At 35.9% G+C, this 19,716-nt stretch overlaps 1 protein-coding gene across 1 annotated transcript in view; it reads right to left on the bottom strand.

Moving 5' to 3' along the window:
• Window positions 1–18,840, bottom strand: part of ATP8A (ATPase phospholipid transporting 8A1) — a 71,957-nt gene extending 53,117 nt beyond the window's left edge. Inside the window, exon 1 of the mRNA XM_077433227.1 lies at window positions 18,722–18,840. The gene's annotated coding sequence lies outside the window, so the exon portion shown is untranslated. The remainder of the gene's footprint in view (window positions 1–18,721) is intronic.
• Between the last annotated feature and the right edge of the window lie 876 nt (window positions 18,841–19,716).

Below are 19,716 nucleotides of genomic sequence, written 5' to 3'. Positions count from 1 at the left end.
TCGTTAATGGACAAAGCCGGAAAATGACCGCGAAAATTGTGAAAAGCGCCCCGAATATAATTAATTAATAGAGATGCGGACAAACAAACGACGGTTACGTGATTGGTCTATAGTAGTTTATTGCGAGCTACCCGTTTAACGATCAAAAGGAATACATTACAAACGTTTTAATTTAATATCGTTGACGTAATGCAGAATCACAGGGCCGTAAGGTTTGGGGGGGGGGGGGGGCAGATAACCCCGGGCGCACGATTGTGAGCGCCAAAATGCGGTTGGAATACACGGGATTTTTTATGGTTTTATAATATTGATCATATTATTAATTTGTATTCAAAAAGCATAAGAGCGCTACGAGGACACCATTCGCCCTACCTACATATTTACAAAAGTGACAATATTCGCTAATGTTAATTCTATTTATTATTTTGAATTAGAATTTATTTATTCCTCGTATCAAAGAGAAAACTGTAATTTTGATATTTTACTAAATAGTTGTTTTCCAAAATTGCGAATGAAAAATAATAGTGGTTCGGGGGGGGGGGGGGCGCTAGTAGCATGTTTGCCCATGGGGGAAACTACTCTAGCTACAGCTATGGCGAAATGGATGCATTTTATTAAAAATAAAATAAGTTCATCAATATTTCCCAAAAAAAAATCTAAAACTAAATTGATGATAATAATAAAGTAAAAATTTAATAATATTGAAGAAAAATACTATATATGTATGTACATATGTTGTACATATTGGTTTAATCTGCCATGTTGATGTATATTATACTGTGTAATAGCACACTTAAGAATACAAAACGAAATGTATGTTGATAAACGTTAGGGTGTGTTCACTTTGCGTGAATAGGTACATACATAGGTCTATAATTATGAATATTAAAATTAAAATTTAATTGACACCGTCACGAATGACAAATTTAATGATTTTAGTAATATGCTAAATAGAGAGATTAAAATTTCATGTTAAGTTTAATTTATTTCAAGATAACCATCTTGAAACACATTATACGCGCAAGAAAAGAATTCATCAAACCGTGTTTTAAATATTACGTAAAAATATATTTTCGTCGATTTTCTTTTCACAAAAAAAAAATAACAATGTCAAATATATTTAGAATTCATGTCATTTGTAAAATTGAAATGAATCGCTGAAAATCGATAACATCAATGGCAAACAAAAAGGAAAATATATACATATGTATGTATGTACGTTTCACCGTTTAGTAATGGATACGATATAACAGGTCGAACGAAAAGAAAATAAACAAGGAAATCATTTTTAATTGGAAAGTGCGAAAGCTATGCCAGAAAAGATATTAAAAACTATATATATATAATGTTAAGTCATACAAAAAAACAAGTTTTATTTTTAACTCGACATCAATACGAAAAGTGATTTTGCATAGAACTCAAATCGAACTCAATACATACACACACATACATCTGGTGCCAAATACCATTATCTTTATTACTGAAAGACCACTAGAATAACATGCGTGCAGAGTCGAATGCTTACGGTTATAATAATTAAATTTTATTGGTGTACCTATGCGAATATTTATTCAGCTTTATCAACCAAAACAAAAATGTCAAACGTGAATCACAAAACGCCAAGGAAAAACTCACAAGGACACCGCACGATAAAGGTTAACCCTCCTGAAGGCATGGAGAAAAAAATTCTAAATATATATAGAAAAAAAAGACTAAATATATGTATACACATACATACATAAAAAGTTCAAGTGTACATTTCGTTCTTTCATAAACATACTAGTTTGTTCATATATGCACGAACCAATCTCGCAAGCTATAGTGTATACAAAAGAACAAATTGACAAACGAAATCATTTATTAAGCATAATTTCAAGACAATTCTCAATCGTTTGTTCTATGATAATGTCACGTGGGAATACGAAAGAGAGTATCCACTGTCTGCCAAGTGCATTCGTGGGTGAACAATAGAGACCTCTAATTAGGCTAGCGGGACTCAGTAAGTGCCCAGTAACAAAGGATACGCTGGAGTTTTCACTGACCTGGGCGAGTGCATGCATAAACAAAAGACTCATCAGGGTAGACCTTTAAGTGCCTATACAATATACAAATTAATGGATCGGGGAAGCTGTGATGGGCAACTTGGCCTTTATAAGGAGGTACACACGGTAGATCATATTATTCTGGAGTGAGCGGTTACATGTGGACCTCCTAAATCGTCAAATAAATGCTGTGAAGCGACTTTGACCTTTCATTTAGATCCTAAACCCACCACTACGCAGCAATAAGATAAGACTCCTATCCTCTATATACACACACATGCATATCTATGTTTACCCTGGGTTGCAATATTTTAATATAGGCAGAAACGGGAATCATAGAAACGTTGTAACGTGGTTTCCTTAGGATTTCTCTTTTAAATACTTGACGCTTTGACATTTCAAAAGATTTGACAATTGGAAGTTTCATGCGACACCTGGTGAGTCTATTCGAAAGTAGCTTTTGACTGTTATCACTTAAACTAAAACCAATAATTTGTGTATGCACAAACTAGTATATTCATGAACGGACCGGAGGGCACACTTGGACACTTGAATTCGCAGAAAATTTGAGACTTTTTTTATATTTACTTAAGAGATACAATTTACATACATATGTACATAGTACATGAAAATTTTGTCGAAAAAATCAAAAATGTCACGTTTACATATGCCATGTATAATATGTAGTAGATGCTTAGTTTTAATTATAGTAATAAATTATTCCTGATTGCCTTCAATGTATTATACTTTTATTAACAATATATGTAGACATATAGCGACAAAATCACCATTTTTAATAAATATACATACATACATATGTATTTATGCCATAGGTAACAGTGAAAGGTTAAATGAGCGAACGGTAAAAGTTCACCGTACAATAATGTCCCGGAAATGTCAATATTTTACAAAAGTTCGGGACACAATCGTCAAGGGCCACAATGAATGGTCACAATGAAAACCGACGCGAAAAGTTCAACGAAAAAAAATCAGCCAAATAAGATAATTCACCAATCTTTTACTCGAACGTCATCGATCGATTGTGTCGATTCCACATTTCAAAGTCATCATTGTGTGTATTGCAGTAAAATAATGGAATGAAATAGACACTATCGGTTTTGGGATTTTTAGGGTTGAATAAAATAGCGCACATTTTTCCCGTCTCGCTATTGTTGTGCGACAAATCTGCGTCGAATCAATCCGAATTAGGGCGAATTTAACGTGATACGATTCGATTCGATTCTGCGTTGACTGTGAGGACATCGGCACACAGCAATCGTTGGTCATCCATCACGGCGGCCATCAACGGAGTTTTCATTTGGGGGAGAGCTCGCCGGGAAATGTCGATGGCTTTTCCGTTTTCAATTAGCTTTTGTTGGACGATGACGTACGCAAAGTTACGGAAAGAGGTTTTTGCACATCGGTCATATTACGGGCAAAAACGATGGGCCATTATCAACCGGTAATTATTGTATCTATAAATATAATAATAGGGGTACATCTGCAATACTAGACCAAACATACATATGTGAATTGAGACAGAATGAAACCGGGAGTTTCTCAGTGGAATATCTCCGAAAAGCTTCTCATTAATCTAATCATCCACAGATACATGTATGGAGAAAAACCCGGCGAACCTTGAGATATAACATAATAACTCAAGACTTTGCGAGAGAAATGGGGGAGGGAAAGCCAATTTTGCAGGACTCGTTTCAATACAACCAGAAAAATTGGCAAACTCTGATAGAAAACGACCGACTTTTTCACAAACCAAGGTCTGGCCATCAGCAACTAGTGTGACTCGAACTCGTAACCACCATAGGCAACCACTAGTAACCACTAGTCCATGCTGCTGGTTATATAATTATATAAATTTATAGATTATAAATTTGAAATTATATTCAAATAGTGGGTGCCAATTTGATGAGGAACCGTTTCAACAATGAAATTAAATAAATTGGCAATCTCTGATAAGTAACAATCAGAGTTTGTCAATTAAAATGTAACTCAGATTAAATTGAGAATTCGTTCATTCATCTCTGAACTAACTACATATATTGCAATAAGTAGTAGGTAGTGGGAGTAATAACCAAATATCGGCGTTGGGACGATGCTTTTCACTATTGTCAACCATGCTCTTTTGCTCTCTTGCTTTGTTAACGAATGGAGCGGTATATTGTGATTTGAAAAGCACAATGATCACATGAAAATTGAACAGATTTCAGTTAGCTGTGAGATATCTACTTAGAGATAAATATTTTGGAATCATTTAAGGTCAATGTATAATAGTATATTGCAGCAGATATATGTATATGCACATAGTTGATAGGAACAAGTACACACAACAGCGTGACGATCACTATGGCGTTTGGTGACTAGGATGTGAACATTTCTACACTACACAAAAAACCAAATAAAATTAACTTCAAATTGATATCCTCAGGTGAAAATTGTCTCAAAATCTGAGGGAGACTGGAACCGTTGCCTTATTATACATTCTAAGAATCCTTCTTGTGCCAATTAACTATACACTAGCAAATTTATAAAAACACAGGAAATAGTACAAAATGAAAATAAAAAAAACAAGTTCACACTTTCTAATGTGTCAAATCATGTCATCACACTAACGATCATACAAGTGCGCCCACAAAATAAAACTAAAAATACCGACGCCCCATTTTCTACACACAATGCTACTACGCTACAAAACTTCAACAAACAACTTCAATGGATCTATCTGATAGCACGTATTCAGGAGCTATCACACTAATCACGATTTAACAACAATTCTTTTAATAGCTACGATTGAGGATAGTTCCCAAACACGCCACAAGCCCAGTCACACTAATTTTACTATCAAGTCGACACTTCTATTAAATGGACGTTAGAATTAAAGGACATTCAAAACCACGATAGAAAATGAAATATTTGACAAACTTTACTCTCGAATTGTTACATTTTATCTTTACGACCGTGAGATACCGACGAACGCGTTAGGGTCGTTGTTCGATCGATTATGACACATAAAAATAATCGCGGGAGAAATATACGAAATTTGCCACTAAAAGGCCGCTCGCTTCATGGATCGGTGGGTGGCTGGGAGGGTGGGCGAATCGCAATAGCCACCCCCTTCCTCGAAAACCTTTAAATGTTAATGTCTACCAGCCGGTCGGTACATTTTTGTTTGCGTATAATTTCGCCTTTATATGAAAATGACACGGTCGGATCGCCCTTTTATCCATAAATATCGCACGCGAAACTAGAGTCGCATTATGGCTTTTATAACGCCTATTAATTAGTTAATTAATATGTAAAGTAACGCCTGCAATGAACTTTTTATTAGGTTTCGCGACAGCTGCGAATATATGACCCCAATGCGCCTCTGAATCCGTAATTACACACATAAATAAATTACGCTGTTCTGTACAGAATCTGAGAAAAAGTCTCAAGTCCGCAATAATGATGGGTATCGTCTTGTCACCTATTTTCGTCCAATCAGCACAGCATAGGATATATGAGGACTCACTCTATCAAAGTCAAGATCATTTGCGATGTAATATATGGCCTTATACAGAGTGACACATAAAGACTTAGGCTGTCAAAAAAAATGTATTACAGCATCGAGTATCTATTTTGTATATTTACATATGTACATATTTAGACATAAAGAAGAAAGTTTGTTTATATAAGTTTAATGGATCTCATCCAGATGTTTGTAATAAAAATTCTTCGGGCATTATCGTCTAAGTATACATACATATATAAGAAAACTGACGCAAGAGCTGAAGAAAAACTAGAAGAAGAATCATCCAATATACAAGCATTGGAATAGATATATACATATGTATGTATGTGTGAAGACCGTGTCATCATAATTCTTATAATCGAAGATCGCCCCTATCTAAATAACACCGAAGGGTTCCTCGCACAGACTATAAAACGAGGACAGAGTTCGATAACAATGGAAAAAGCTAGCATTTTCCAACTTCGCCTATCGCCTAACGAACCAGTCATTTTCCGATAGACGTGAAGCATTGTAGGGCGCTATTGCTTATGAGCCTTATCACGATCTGAAAATGTCAAAAGTCGCGAAATCCATCGAAGAATAAAACCACAATTAAGAAAATGCTTTTACTGAGCACAATCAATTGATGGAAAAGTCGTGTTGATAAATATATTTCAGGAAACGACAAACGAGATTATAGAAATATTTCACCCAAGAAATAAAATCAATTCTATTTCCGATTCAAAAAGTTCAATTGAATGTTACGTAATCAGATTGGAAGGATAGAGAACAATAGAATCATAAATTATTGATGCTTGACAAATAGTAGATGATTGTCAATGGTGTCTCAAACTGTCAAGATCATCAATGATGAGCAGTACAATAGACAAGAAGTACAAATAAACGAAACCAGTCATGGAAAGTGGTGCTTTTACAGATACAGGATGTTCATCGATTAAAAATAAAATTTGATACATAAATGTATACGGATGTAGAGCAAATCGAGTGACCATTTTTCATGAGACGGGAATCGCGGAATCGCGAAGGGGTTGAATCTCAATAATCTCAGCGAATCGCAGATCAAAAAAAAAGTGACACGTTCGTTCTTCTGCGGTGATGGCAAAAATGGGTCAAGGGGGAGTTTACTAAGCGAACCATAAATAAAAGCATTCGGAAACTTCGACGACGAGCTTGGGGTATGCATCCAGGATGTTCAGGAAGCGCTCCGGAAAAATGGGGTTGAGGGGGTGGAGGGAGAACGTTCTGCGACAGCGAACGTTTGCACTGTAAAATGCATTACCTTGAGTTTGAAAGCTTTTGAAGCAATTACAAACTGTAGTTTTAAAATGGCCTCGTCGGTATTCAAAGGAAAAACTACGTACACATTATCTAATATATATGTAATTTGGAAAGAGACTTTGGATGTATGTTTGTTTGTTTGGTTCGTAGAATCCGTGACCTTCAATTTAATAAAAAAAACAAATGAATATTCAAATAAATTAAAATAAAACTATTCAAACAAATTTAATAGAATGTTTACTATTAGATTGGCCATGTTTAAGCGGTTTATATTACAAATACCGAGCGAAGCCGGGTAAAACCACTAGTATCTAATAAACAATGGTAAAGATTTATCGTGCAAATATATACACTATGTAAAAGTCAATATCAGTCTGCATAAAAATTATAGGAGGGGGGGGGGGATATTGCGACAGGCGACGAAGCCATAAAATTGGTACGTACCACAGAAGAAAACAAACAATATACAAATACTTAAAATTATTAATAAAACGATTCGTATATTAATAATTTTAATTATTTATATTATAAAATTAGAAACTTTTCTAATACACTATTTTAATTATATTTTACATACATATGTCGCACTGACATTACAGCCCTAATTATTAAATATATAAATATGTATCGATGAATTCATATCAAATACAATATCGTGACTGACTAAACTAACATGTTGTTCACACGAATGATTTACAGTAATTTCCTAGTAAATGTCATCAATACTAATCGATATGATGTTCTATTATTAAATTGATAGTTACACAGAAACTTGTGCCTAAGCAAACAAATGACTGTTGTCACACAATTGAATTTAAAATAAAACGAGCAGCAAATAATTCCAAGATTAAAAATAAGTCGTATTCTTACATTATTTTCGCTATCTTCGAATAAATCTATTCTTTCAAACACGCATAGGTATACCTCGAAATGATAATTAAACACACGTGCGTGTTTTCGTTCGATTAGCTTTCAATCGCACTTAGCGGCGGATGAAAGATATGTATGTAATTTAAGTAAGCTTTGTTTTATATTTATCTACTGTTTTTAACAATTTCTTATGAAATTTTTTTAAAATGTATTATTTTACCATATCTAGTAAATAAATTTCCTCGAGTCGAATTTTAACTGAAGGCTATATTATATAGCCATATATTAAGCACTCTTGAGGATAATTGACCCGATTTAAATTAATTCGCATACACCAAAAGAAAAATGTACAGTTGAAGTGTAGTCGTTGTCGTTTGTCAAATATGAATACAAATGCAGTACCAGGAAATCGAAGCGTTACAAATATGCTACGCTTGGTGATTGACAATGCACTTCGAAGGAAGCTATATCAATACATATCGATTGAAAATATGAAAGTGAATAACCAATTGAAAAACAGTATAGTAACTTTAATTTTAAAACTGAGTACAAACAGGAAACGTAATCCAGTGACAATACAAATATATTTTTGTAGCTGACAATATCGTAACATTGATGCGGGCATATTTTGAGTAAAATAAAAAAAACCTATATGGTAATCGAAGACACCCGAAGCCGCCGATATGGCATCCCTCCAATAACAGAGGGCGAAAACGCACTGAGTGGTAGGTGTTTAGATACTTTTAAACACGCAAAAAAAACGCAGCACCCCTAACCCATATACATGGTTAGGGGTGCTGGTATAAAAATTTTGTAATTGGCTAGGAAGGCCCATTGGGGTTGAGCCGTTAGGCCTTCCTGGTATATTCTTCTTCTTCTAATGCCGAATCCGTATTCGGACGTAGGCGACTACAATGGGCAGACATTGTTTATGGCCCGTGCGAATTTTTCCTTATCATGGGCAAGCCAAAATAACTTTTCGAGACCGAGTCCCATCCATGACCTGATGTTCCGGAGCCAAGAGAGCTTCTTTCTCCCAAGCCACCGTTTGACTTCTATTTTTCCTTCTATGATTGTTTGTAGAAGGCGATATTTGGGGCCGCGAATAATGTGGCCTAAGTATTCCATCTAACGGCGCTTCACCGTGTCAAGAAGCTCTCTCTTTTTATGAAGAAGCTGGAGGACTGTTTCGTTTCTTACATGCTCCTTCCACGAGATCTTTAGCATCCTCCGGTAACACCACATTTCAAAGGAATCTATCCTATTCATGGATGCCACTAACAGCGTCCACGTTTCGCATCCGTACAGAAAAACCGACCAAACATAGGAGTGCAGGACTCTTAAGCGCAATTTCATAGACAACCTTCGACAACACAAAACATTTTTCATGCTGCCGAAGGCATTTTTTGCTATTTCGATCCTTCTTCTTATTTCCATTTCGGAACTGACGTCCGTATTGATCATTGCTCCTAGGTATTTGTATTATTCAACCTGTTCAATCATTTGTCCACGCACACTCAGGTTTAATGGATCCGTTTTTTCTTTACATATGACCATTGATTTTGTCTTGTTAATATTAATAGACAGACCCCATTTTTGACATGAATGATCAATTGCGATCAATAACGTTTGCAGGTCTTCGGCACTCTCAGTCAATATTGCCGTATCATCAGCGAAACGGATATTATTTATAATTTCGCCGCCTATTTTTACTCCTATTCGCCAATCGACTGCCTGGTTGAACACCATTTCCGAATACAGATTGAAGAGCATGGGCGACAATACACATCCCTGCCGTACCCCTCGACTAATTTCTACTTTTTCAGTTTCCAAGTCTTCAACCTTCACGACAGCAGATTGGTTCCAATATAGGTTATTCAAAAGGGCGATATCCTTTGCATCTATCCCAGTTTGGTTTAGTGCATGGATTAATTTGTCATATTCCACTCTATCAAATGCTTTTTGTAGGAGTACGTTCATGCAGAACAACACTTCTCTTGTTCATATATATATATACCTCCATATATATGTACATATGTAAAAACAAAAATAAAATGTTCAAAATGATGATGGGATGAATAGGAGAATAGGTATAATATGTAGAAGGCAGTATACTCATTATATTTCTCTTTTGTTATAGGTCTTAAAGTTTTGTACAGTGGCAATATAGTAATAATAACTCATTTTAATAAACTGTAGCGAGTAAATAGTGTCTGCCTTCTGTCAGTTAGACAGTTCTCTTGTAGTACCACTGATAGATTCGTAAGAGTGGCGACACTGCTGCATACTTAAGAATGGCAACACAGACCAACCAAGTCGTAATAAATGCGATCAAACGGTTGTTTCAATTATGATTAATTATTAATTATTATGAATGGGTTTTATGTATTTATACGACATCACCTGAGCTTTATTTTTAATTATTTACGGTTCAGTTTATGTAGGTTAACGTTTTTAGGAAAAGTAACATCATGCAGTTATGTAATCAACGTATTGTACCCCATACTCCAAAGGCAAAAATAAAAACAGCAGAGACAATAATTAATTATTAAGGTAAAATTCTGCATGCGTAATGGAATTAAAATTAGCATCAAAAATGGGTATATAATGAAAAAATAATAAACAGCCAAACAAAAAAGTAAGTACCAAAGGATCTTCTTTATTGAAAATCCCTTTGAATAATAGCATTATGAACACGTTTGATCTCATTCTTCCCAGACGACAGACGTACTTATGTATATAATCCTTAGATCTTATATACATACCTACATTAATATGTACATATTATAGGTACTATATAACACTAAATAAGTACGTCAGATTAAACAACAATCAAGATAATGAGTTTTCTATAACGTCAATCCAACCGATATACAATTAGTTCATCGAACACAGGATCATATTTTGACGCTATCCAATCACATTAATGAAAGTCTTCTTTCAGCCAATCAATTAGTCGTCCAAATTACCATATTTGAAGCGCACGTGTGGCAATTATTCATTTCGTTTAGCAGAATAATGATAATGATGCTTTAAGACGAATGGAAATGGCACAGATATAGGGCAAGGGTGGGAGAGAGGGGTGTGGAGGCGATGGTAAATAGGATGAGAGCTCCATTAGCAGCGATGAGGCTTTCACGCCATTTGTGGGCGCGGCGACAAGTAGGGCTTGGCCCCCGACAGGGACAACCAAAAGGGGCGCGACCGCTCCCAATTCGACGGAACCGTTTCGACTAATCATGATAAAAAAAAAGAAGAAAAAAATACCAAGAAAAAATACAGAATATTGTGTGTAGCTATATGGCGCTCCACCATTGCTGATAAGTACAAATTAAAGTCTAATTGTTAAGCGATTTGCTAAGGTACCTAGTATCTACTACATATATATTTACTAGCTTATTCTTACTGTTCTCGTTTTATTGTAAGACTGGTGTGATGCATTGGGGTAACCTGTCAGGTCACACTGGACATTAATTTGTTATTGTTATTCTGTATTCATTTTTTGTGAATTAATTATAATAATAAAATAAATATATGTACATATGTACGGGTTTGGTGCAAACGATCGAAAAGCGCCAGACAGACTGAACCACAGATTAATTGGATGGCTGCTTTAAACGCAATTCTCGATTTATCGAATGAAAAATTGCACATCAGATGACGAGTAACCTTTCGATGTGCACAGATGCAATTATTAAAATGGTAATTATTAAAATTGAGTTGGATCTTTCTGGCGAGTTTAATAAGGCAAAATTCGGAACTAAAGTATCAGAAGCACAGAACGTATACAGGGTAGGTATGTCGGGACTTCAGGCAGATTTCGCGTGCGCACGCATAAGGTAGATTTCGGGTGCGAACAGTGTACGTAGATTTTGGGTGCGAGCAGTGCGCACGCATAAGGTACACGTGTCGTTCTTCTGTGGTTCAGTCTGTCTGGCGCTTGTCGATCGTTTGCACCGCATCGATATGTACATAGATACATGCATACGTATGACAGAAATCTTAGAAAAATAAAAGAAATAATATATATATATATATATATATATATATATATATATATATATATATATATATATATATATATATATATATATATATATATATATATATATACATATATATTTAATTATCTTAATACACAACAAAGGTGATAAAAGCGATATCAAGAACTACCGACCCATTAGTTTACTTTCAGCGGTCTACAAGCTCTTCACGAAGGTTATTACAGAAAGGCTGAAGAATATCCTCGACGAGAACCAACCTATAGAACAGGCAGGGTTTAGGGAAAATTTCAGCACAATGGACCACCTCCAAGTAGTTGACGAACTAATCGAGCGTGCCAACAAATATCAACGGCCATTGTGCCTAGGTTTCGTCGCTTATGAGAAAGCCTTTGATACAGTTAGCCATAATGCAGTACTCAACGCTCTACAAACACAGGGAGTGCCGGAACCCTATGTGGGGCTGTTAGCTGCAATATATAAAAATGCCACAGCTTCGGTTAATATTTTTTCAGGTACAGATATATTTAGCATAGGAAACGGAGTAAGACAAGGAGATACAATCTCGCCCAAGTTATTCAATGCGGTGCTTGAGGGAATTTTCAGGAACTTGGAGTGGGACAGGGAAAGTAGAAAAGTAGGATTAAAAATTAACGTAGATAAGACCAAACTAATGTTCAATAGTTATTGCATGCCTGATAGCATCCCATTAGATGATAAACCAGTAGAAGTAGTAAATAATTATTTATATTTAGGTCAAATAATTGACATGTCTGCTAGTAAAGATGAAGAGATAAAGAGACGTATGAAATTAGGATGGAGTGCATTTGGACGGATGAATGTTGTTTTTAAATCAAAAATGCCGCTCTGCCTGAAGAAAAAGATCTTTGATCAATGCGTTTTGCCAGTGATGACGTATGGATGTGAAACTTGGACACTGAACGCCAAGATGCTACATAAAATCCAATGCACTCAAAGAAGTATGGAACGCTGTATGCTTGGCATAACGAGGAAAGACAGAAAGCGGAACACGTGGGAAAATGTGCGGGGTGAGATGGATGAGTGTTGCACAAAACAGAGACGAATGGAAGCGTGTTGGAGAGGCCTTCATCCAGTAGTGGATGGCGAATGGCTGTAAATGATGATGATGATATTTAATTCGTTTCGTTTTTCAGCAACTGCGTGGTAATACGTCATGCCCGTTGTTGCTGTAACAGTTGGGAATTTATGTCTCTATGTGCGTGGTAGACATCATCATTTGATGGTTGTACATACCTTCTGCTCGCACAGTTCTTTTTCGAATGGCTCCTATTCCAAGAGCTATTCGACTTCTCAATGAAATCGTTGCTGCCGTGCCTGAATGCGATATTTTCCACCTAAGTGAGCGTAGATTATCGGATATTATTTTAGCATATATCTGGTAACCTACGCTCATCATTATTCTCTTAATTTGAATGTGATGTATGTGTGGAATCTTAATCTACTCTCTTCCATTTGGGCCTCGCAAGGATGTTTTGTATTTGTAGCTTGTTCTTATTTATCGGAACAGGCTGCAGGTGCAAGACATGCCCTTCTTTGTATTTTTACTTATTTTAATTTTAATTATTACTATAAAGTTTTTATTATTGTGTTAAATGCTGTATTATTTTTTACTTTTCTTTTTTTTTGTATCTTAATTTTTTGCTTTGCTTTTTGTTCTATTATTTGTTTTCTCCCTCCCTTATCTCAAGTCGTTCGTTGTTGCAATTGAAGCCACGAATGAAACAAAACTGCTGGTGCAAGATTTGTGGCCGACCGGAATTGTTTTCCGACGTTTCCGAAAATTTATCAATGGGGGACAAAATAGCAATCGTCAGCTATAACTGTCGCTCTTTTCGACGAACTGAACCCTACATTTCCAAGCTGTGTGATGAAGCCGATGTTATTTTATTGCAAGAAACATGGTTCTTAGATTCCATCCATCATTTGAAGGCACTGGTGCGTCTGCAGTTGATAGCGGTAATGGACCTTTAGTTGGACCTCCAACCTTTAGTTGGTGGTGTTGGTATATTGTATAAAAAATCGTTCACAGTCTCCCAAATTGACCTTCATAATCCGAGATTACTTTGCATCAAACTTCAGCAAGATGATATTGAGTTGTTAATTACACTGTTCGACAAATGATGACTTTTTTTGGTTCAGAGACGAGATATGACTTTTCTTATAGATCTATGCCCAGTGAACACGAATCTGGTAATAAAAAATGTTGATTGCCTCGAAATTCGGAGATATGTGTTTTTTTAAACTTCAAACAATTTTGGAATGCTACAAATGCGATTTTAGCAGCAAAGAATAGTATCCCGGTAGATATTAACGGAATTTACAACATCGGAGTATTGCCAATATATTTAGCAAGCATTTCAACGAGTCTGTTTCGGATTTGATGGGCATGGCTGATGTGGTTATGTCTTACTCAGAAGATTCGTCTTTCGTCATAACTGGCGATGAAGTTGAAATTGTGTTGAGGTCAATGTCTGGAGGGAAAGCAACTGGTTGGGACAGCATCAGTACGGATCATGTTAGGCATAGTGGCAAGAATTTCTTCATCATATTAGCAAGACTCTTCAATTTGATGATTATGCATGAACATGTACCCGAAAAGTTTTCAAGGAAGACTATTGTTCCTGTCCTCAAGTTATCAAAGCTTGATGCTTTAGCCGTTGACAATTATCGTCCTATTGCTCTATCAAAAATTCTAGAGAAGATATTGAGTGGCAGATTAAGTGGCTACCTTTTGTCAGCTGATGAACAGTTTGGATTCAAGAGGAACTCGTCGACGGATATGGCCTTCTACACTTTAAAACAGGTAGTGGATTTTTATACATCCCGAAAAACTTCCGTATACGCCTGTTTTATAGACTTATCCAAGGCCTTCGATCGAGTGAATCATGATCTACTTTGGTCCAAACTGTTAAAAAGGGCAGCTCCAAGTCAAATCGTGAGTTTTTTAGCATCCTGGCACCGGAATCAGTTCAGTTCAGAATGCCTACTCTGATCCCGCTTCTTTGAAGTGCGGGGTTAGACAGGGTGGGCTAATGTCTCGTGGCTTATTCAACCTGTACATGGATGAACTTTCATATCGCCTTCGACAGACTGGAGTTGGTTGCCACATAGGAGGAATATGCAGTAGGCGCCTTCTCCTTCAGCTCTGAATCGCCTCCTGGAAGTTTTCTCGCGCTATGCTGCAGAACATAATATGGGGTATAATACGAGTAAATCCATGGTATTGATTATCCGATACGGTCGAGATCCTCATTTCATCCCCAACATTATTTTAGATGGGCGTAATCTTGAAACCGTTAGGGAAGTCAAGTATCTGGGACACCTGCTGACGGAGGATCTGTCTGATGACCATGACATCGAAAGACAAAGAAGAGCTACTTGTATAAGGGCAAATATGCTGGCTAGACGGTTTTTCCTCTCCAGTGTAGAGGTTAAGAGAATTATTTATGTCCTTTTGTACTAGCCTCTATACTGGTGAATTATGGACCAGATACAAGCGGGAGACGATGAGGAATATAAAGGTACAATACAACAACTGCTACCGTGCTCTCTTCAGGCTACATAGGAGCTGCAGCGCGTCGCAAATGTTTGTGGAAGGGCATTTGCCTCACTTTGAAGCCATTCTCAGGATGAGAGTGGCCTCTCTGTCTTCGTATATTTTTATCGCCTAATTGTCTTCTTGCTGCTGCATCTTCTCATTTGCATTCTTCATTGTATGTTCGATGGATGGAACTACTCCACCGACCGCCTTAAATGGACATTAAATTATTATTATTTACTAGTGTTGGGCCCGTTGATTTCAACGGGTGGTTTCGAAAAGGAATTGAAACTCGAATAAAAATAAAGTTAAAGATATTGAATCGACTAGTTTCGGAAAGAAATTGATGCAAGAAATTAGAAATTACGAATGACAAATTACGAAGTGATTACGAATTACGTTTTGTGCATCGCCGACGCCCTGACGCCTTTGCCCTCAGCGCCCCCGATGCCTCCGGGACCCTGGGGCCTTTGCCCCCGGCGCCCCGGGGCTTTTGCCCCCTGTGCTCCGGACGCCTCCGGCACCCGTAGCACAAAAATGAAAAAAAAAATTGTTTTCCCATACTGCTCCCGTTGTCCGTCACATATATATTTATCGACAGTCGGTTTTTATATATAGTATTATTATTAGACTTATTATTATTTATTATTATTTTATTATGTAGGCCATTGTGGCGCCTTAGGTTCTTCCTGTAATGCCACAATGGTCCAAAACGTTAAATAAATAAATATATACGTAGAAAATACCACATTCCACAAAAATGCAGATGTTATCGAATATTGGTTTTTCTTTAAGCAGGGCCACCGAGAGGGGGGGGGGGGGTAAGCTGGGGTTAAAGTTCCAGGGCCCAGACTACATGATAAGTCCCCTTGTTGGGCCGTTCTACTGATCGATACTGATATTTTATATTATTCTACCTATACATAAAAATACATATATTTCTTTAATGCTAAATATTTATTATTTTTCGATCCACGCGTTCTTTGTGTCCATGTGTAATTGTACCTGTTATATCATACTTTCTTATTCGGTTATTTCAAAAAATAGAATTTAACATATAGGTATTTTTCTAATACATAGTTGTGATAGATTTTTTGCATATTAAAAAAAATAAAATAAAATAAAATATATATATATATATATATATATATATATATATATATATATATATATATATGTATATTTATATACATATATAAAATTGAATGTCTGTCTGTCTGTTGGGTATAGGCTCCAATACCACTGAAACGATTACGATGGAACTTTCAGGATTTGTTGTATTGTATGCATGTCCGGGAAGATTACTGTAAAAAAAATCGCCCAAAAACGGGAACGGAAAAAATGGGAATGAGTGTTATTGCAACGCAATAATTTCAAATGTGTTCGCTGCCTGCGTTTTTCCGACAAATGGGAACGGGAACGGGAATGCGTTATTGTGGCATTGCAACGCAAGCCGGGTTCAGCTAATATATCTATAAGATATATTTTTGGTTTGTCATAGGGTATGGAATTATTTTTCCAGGACCCAAGATTCCTCTCAGCGGCCCTGCCTGTAAAGAAATGCCACCAATAAGTCCTAATCAATAGCGCCATAAAGATCTCTTCAGATTGATTCACATAAAAGTTTTGAAAATCCCTTAAGAATAATTTTGTTCCTTTGAAATATGTATGTAATTAACTTTAGCTATAACATGGTTCATCCTCATTATAATATGGCAATTCAATACACATTATAAATAACATGCTTGTATAATTTGTACTCTAAATCAGTATACAGTTGGTAGATTTTGCACAAACACTCTAAAATATGTCACTCGATAATTTAGATAAGACGAACTATTTATGTATATAATTTGAATGAAATCATTTTACATTAATCGTTGATTCCAAGGTTACTTCAACAAATATTAATAATATTTTAGTATCAGATTGAATGATTTCTTTAACCACAAAAAAATGTACCGGAAATGCTGTTTGGTGGGTTTCGCCACAGAAAACGCACTTCAAATTTAATGACCATTAGGTTAATAGAAAGTTAAATATATACAATACTTGAGAAATCAACATTTTTAGCACTACTATATTCAGATTCCAAGCCAAACTAATTGTTCAACCTATTATCAATTATGTAATACATTAAAAGTTGAAAATTGTTTAGTAAATCTTAAAATATAAATAAAGGCCTTTAAAGACCCACAGGTTTTCTGGCCCAGACAAATTTCAAAAATGCAAAAACCATAAATTGTAGACACCAACTCTAGTAAATTTCTATAATGAACAAAAAAATTATAGAATCTGGTCCAGTTTGTCCTCCTAGTATGTACTTAAAATGTTTCTATCACCCTAAAACTTGGTAGACTCCTTGTTTAAAGTATGTACTAGTCGGCAAATGTTTTTACGTCACTAGAAATAATGCACAAAAACTGAAAAAAAAAATTCTACACAAATATATTCATACAATTTATTTATTTTAAATATTCCTGGATATCAGAGTTAAAACTACACTCATGCATCTACAATTTTCTATTCTTTTACTTAAAATTATTATACTTCAAAGAAAAGTTAAATAACCATCTTAAAAAAGTCTTCTCGGCTAAATGTTGGCTCGTAAAGATTAAGATATACCACGACTGTACTTTATATGTCAGCATTACATATTCAGAACTATTACTTGCCTTCACCTTGATTGGAGTTAAATGGTTCATCATAATTAATACGTCAGTATAAATCATATTTATCACACTTGCATCTAACACGCGTTCTGTTAGTGGAAGCATTATATGTTAATGAAGGTTAATATTTGTTAATAACACAATCATAATAAACCAAATACATCCTACAAAATAACAAATATATATATATACAAAATCCAAGGTGTTGTAATCCATAAACTGTTACCGCGAAATACAAACACTTTTATTAATAAGGTTGTCGAATGTCTTTTAGGTTCATATTATATTATTGTAAAATTGAAACTTTCACAAATACTAATGTTACAAAGTTGAAAAATTTCACTAAATATCTAATTAAAAATAAGTAACACCGCCTTATAAAGTAGTAGTAAAAATAGACTGAAGCAAGTGAATTTAAATATGTACATATAAAACACATATGAGGAATATTAGAATCATTTTCCAATTTAAACTTATATTCAAAAGAAAATAAAATTCACAATATACTTATTATGTGATAACTGGTCTTTAGTATAATTTGAATGTTGACATTACCAGGTGAGAAATATAAAGCCTTTGAATATAAATAATCAGGACACTTGGCAACCCCAGTGTAAACAAACCGTTAAAACTCGAATGCTGGCATGCGCATTGAAGGGGGCGGTAAATCAAAAGTTTAATGAATTAAAACGAGATGAAAGGGAGTACTGGAGAAGACATGGGATGGGTGGGTAAAAGCAGGATGAGCTTACTTAGGGGTGCCGAAGTAGTCAACGGCACGTATTGATGGAGCTGATGATGGTGACGACGATCTTGGAAGCCGAGGCCACACCAGTCCATTGACCTGTCAACAGACATAGCACTGACAATTACGACCATATCCCATTCATCGATGCTAGCACCAAAATTGCAGGTTCGGTGATTATATCCGAAATGTGAATTGCTACCAGGATAACCATCGCTACGAAAATCGCGCACGCGATCTCTTGTCGCACAAGAAAATTTCCGTACAGAAAACTGTCCAAATATTGCTCAGAAAACGCTTTTTTACGAGATTTTTATTATTATCGCTGGATATACATATATAGGATGGGTGATAGGTTTCGATCGTTTCCCGGTCCATAGAAACTGAGTTGAGTTTTGAATAGGTTCTTTATTGTATAGTTAATACAAGTGTTTAGCAAGTACAGTGTAATCATAGCGAAGAAGGCTAGTTGCTTGTCTTCGATGGAAGGTCTGACTGAACTGCCCGTTGAATCCATTCTGGGGGTTTATATATTGCAGTCGAAACGGTAAACGGACTACTAGTCATATGTGAACCAGTCACAGGACAACCGGTCGCTTTAGATCGGTCACACGTGATCACCCGTCACACTAAAACTGGTCACACCCGAAAATTAGTCACGAAAAAACTGGTCACACCCAAAAATTCGACCAATTTTTAATTTTTGGGTGACCAGTTTTAGTGTGACGGGTGATCACGTGTGACCGATCTAGAGCGACCGGTTCACATTTGACTAGTTATCACCTAACCGTCGAAACACGACCGTGTGAAAATGTCATTAGTCTTCTGCTATATGCTCCTTGCAATTAATGAGGTATACGTGATAGATCCTCCCCCCCCCCCCCCCCGCATTAAAAGAATAAATTATATGAAGCGATTTTAATTTAGATCCCGAACCCACTCCTATGCACAACAATACTATAATAATATTGCTGAATAGAACAAGTATGATTGTAAGTATTA

The sequence above is a fragment of the Arctopsyche grandis genome, chromosome 6 (assembly GCF_051622035.1).
Source record: "Arctopsyche grandis isolate Sample6627 chromosome 6, ASM5162203v2, whole genome shotgun sequence".
NCBI lineage: Eukaryota > Metazoa > Arthropoda > Insecta > Trichoptera > Hydropsychidae > Arctopsyche > Arctopsyche grandis.
This window is presented reverse-complemented; position numbering and strand designations above follow the sequence as displayed.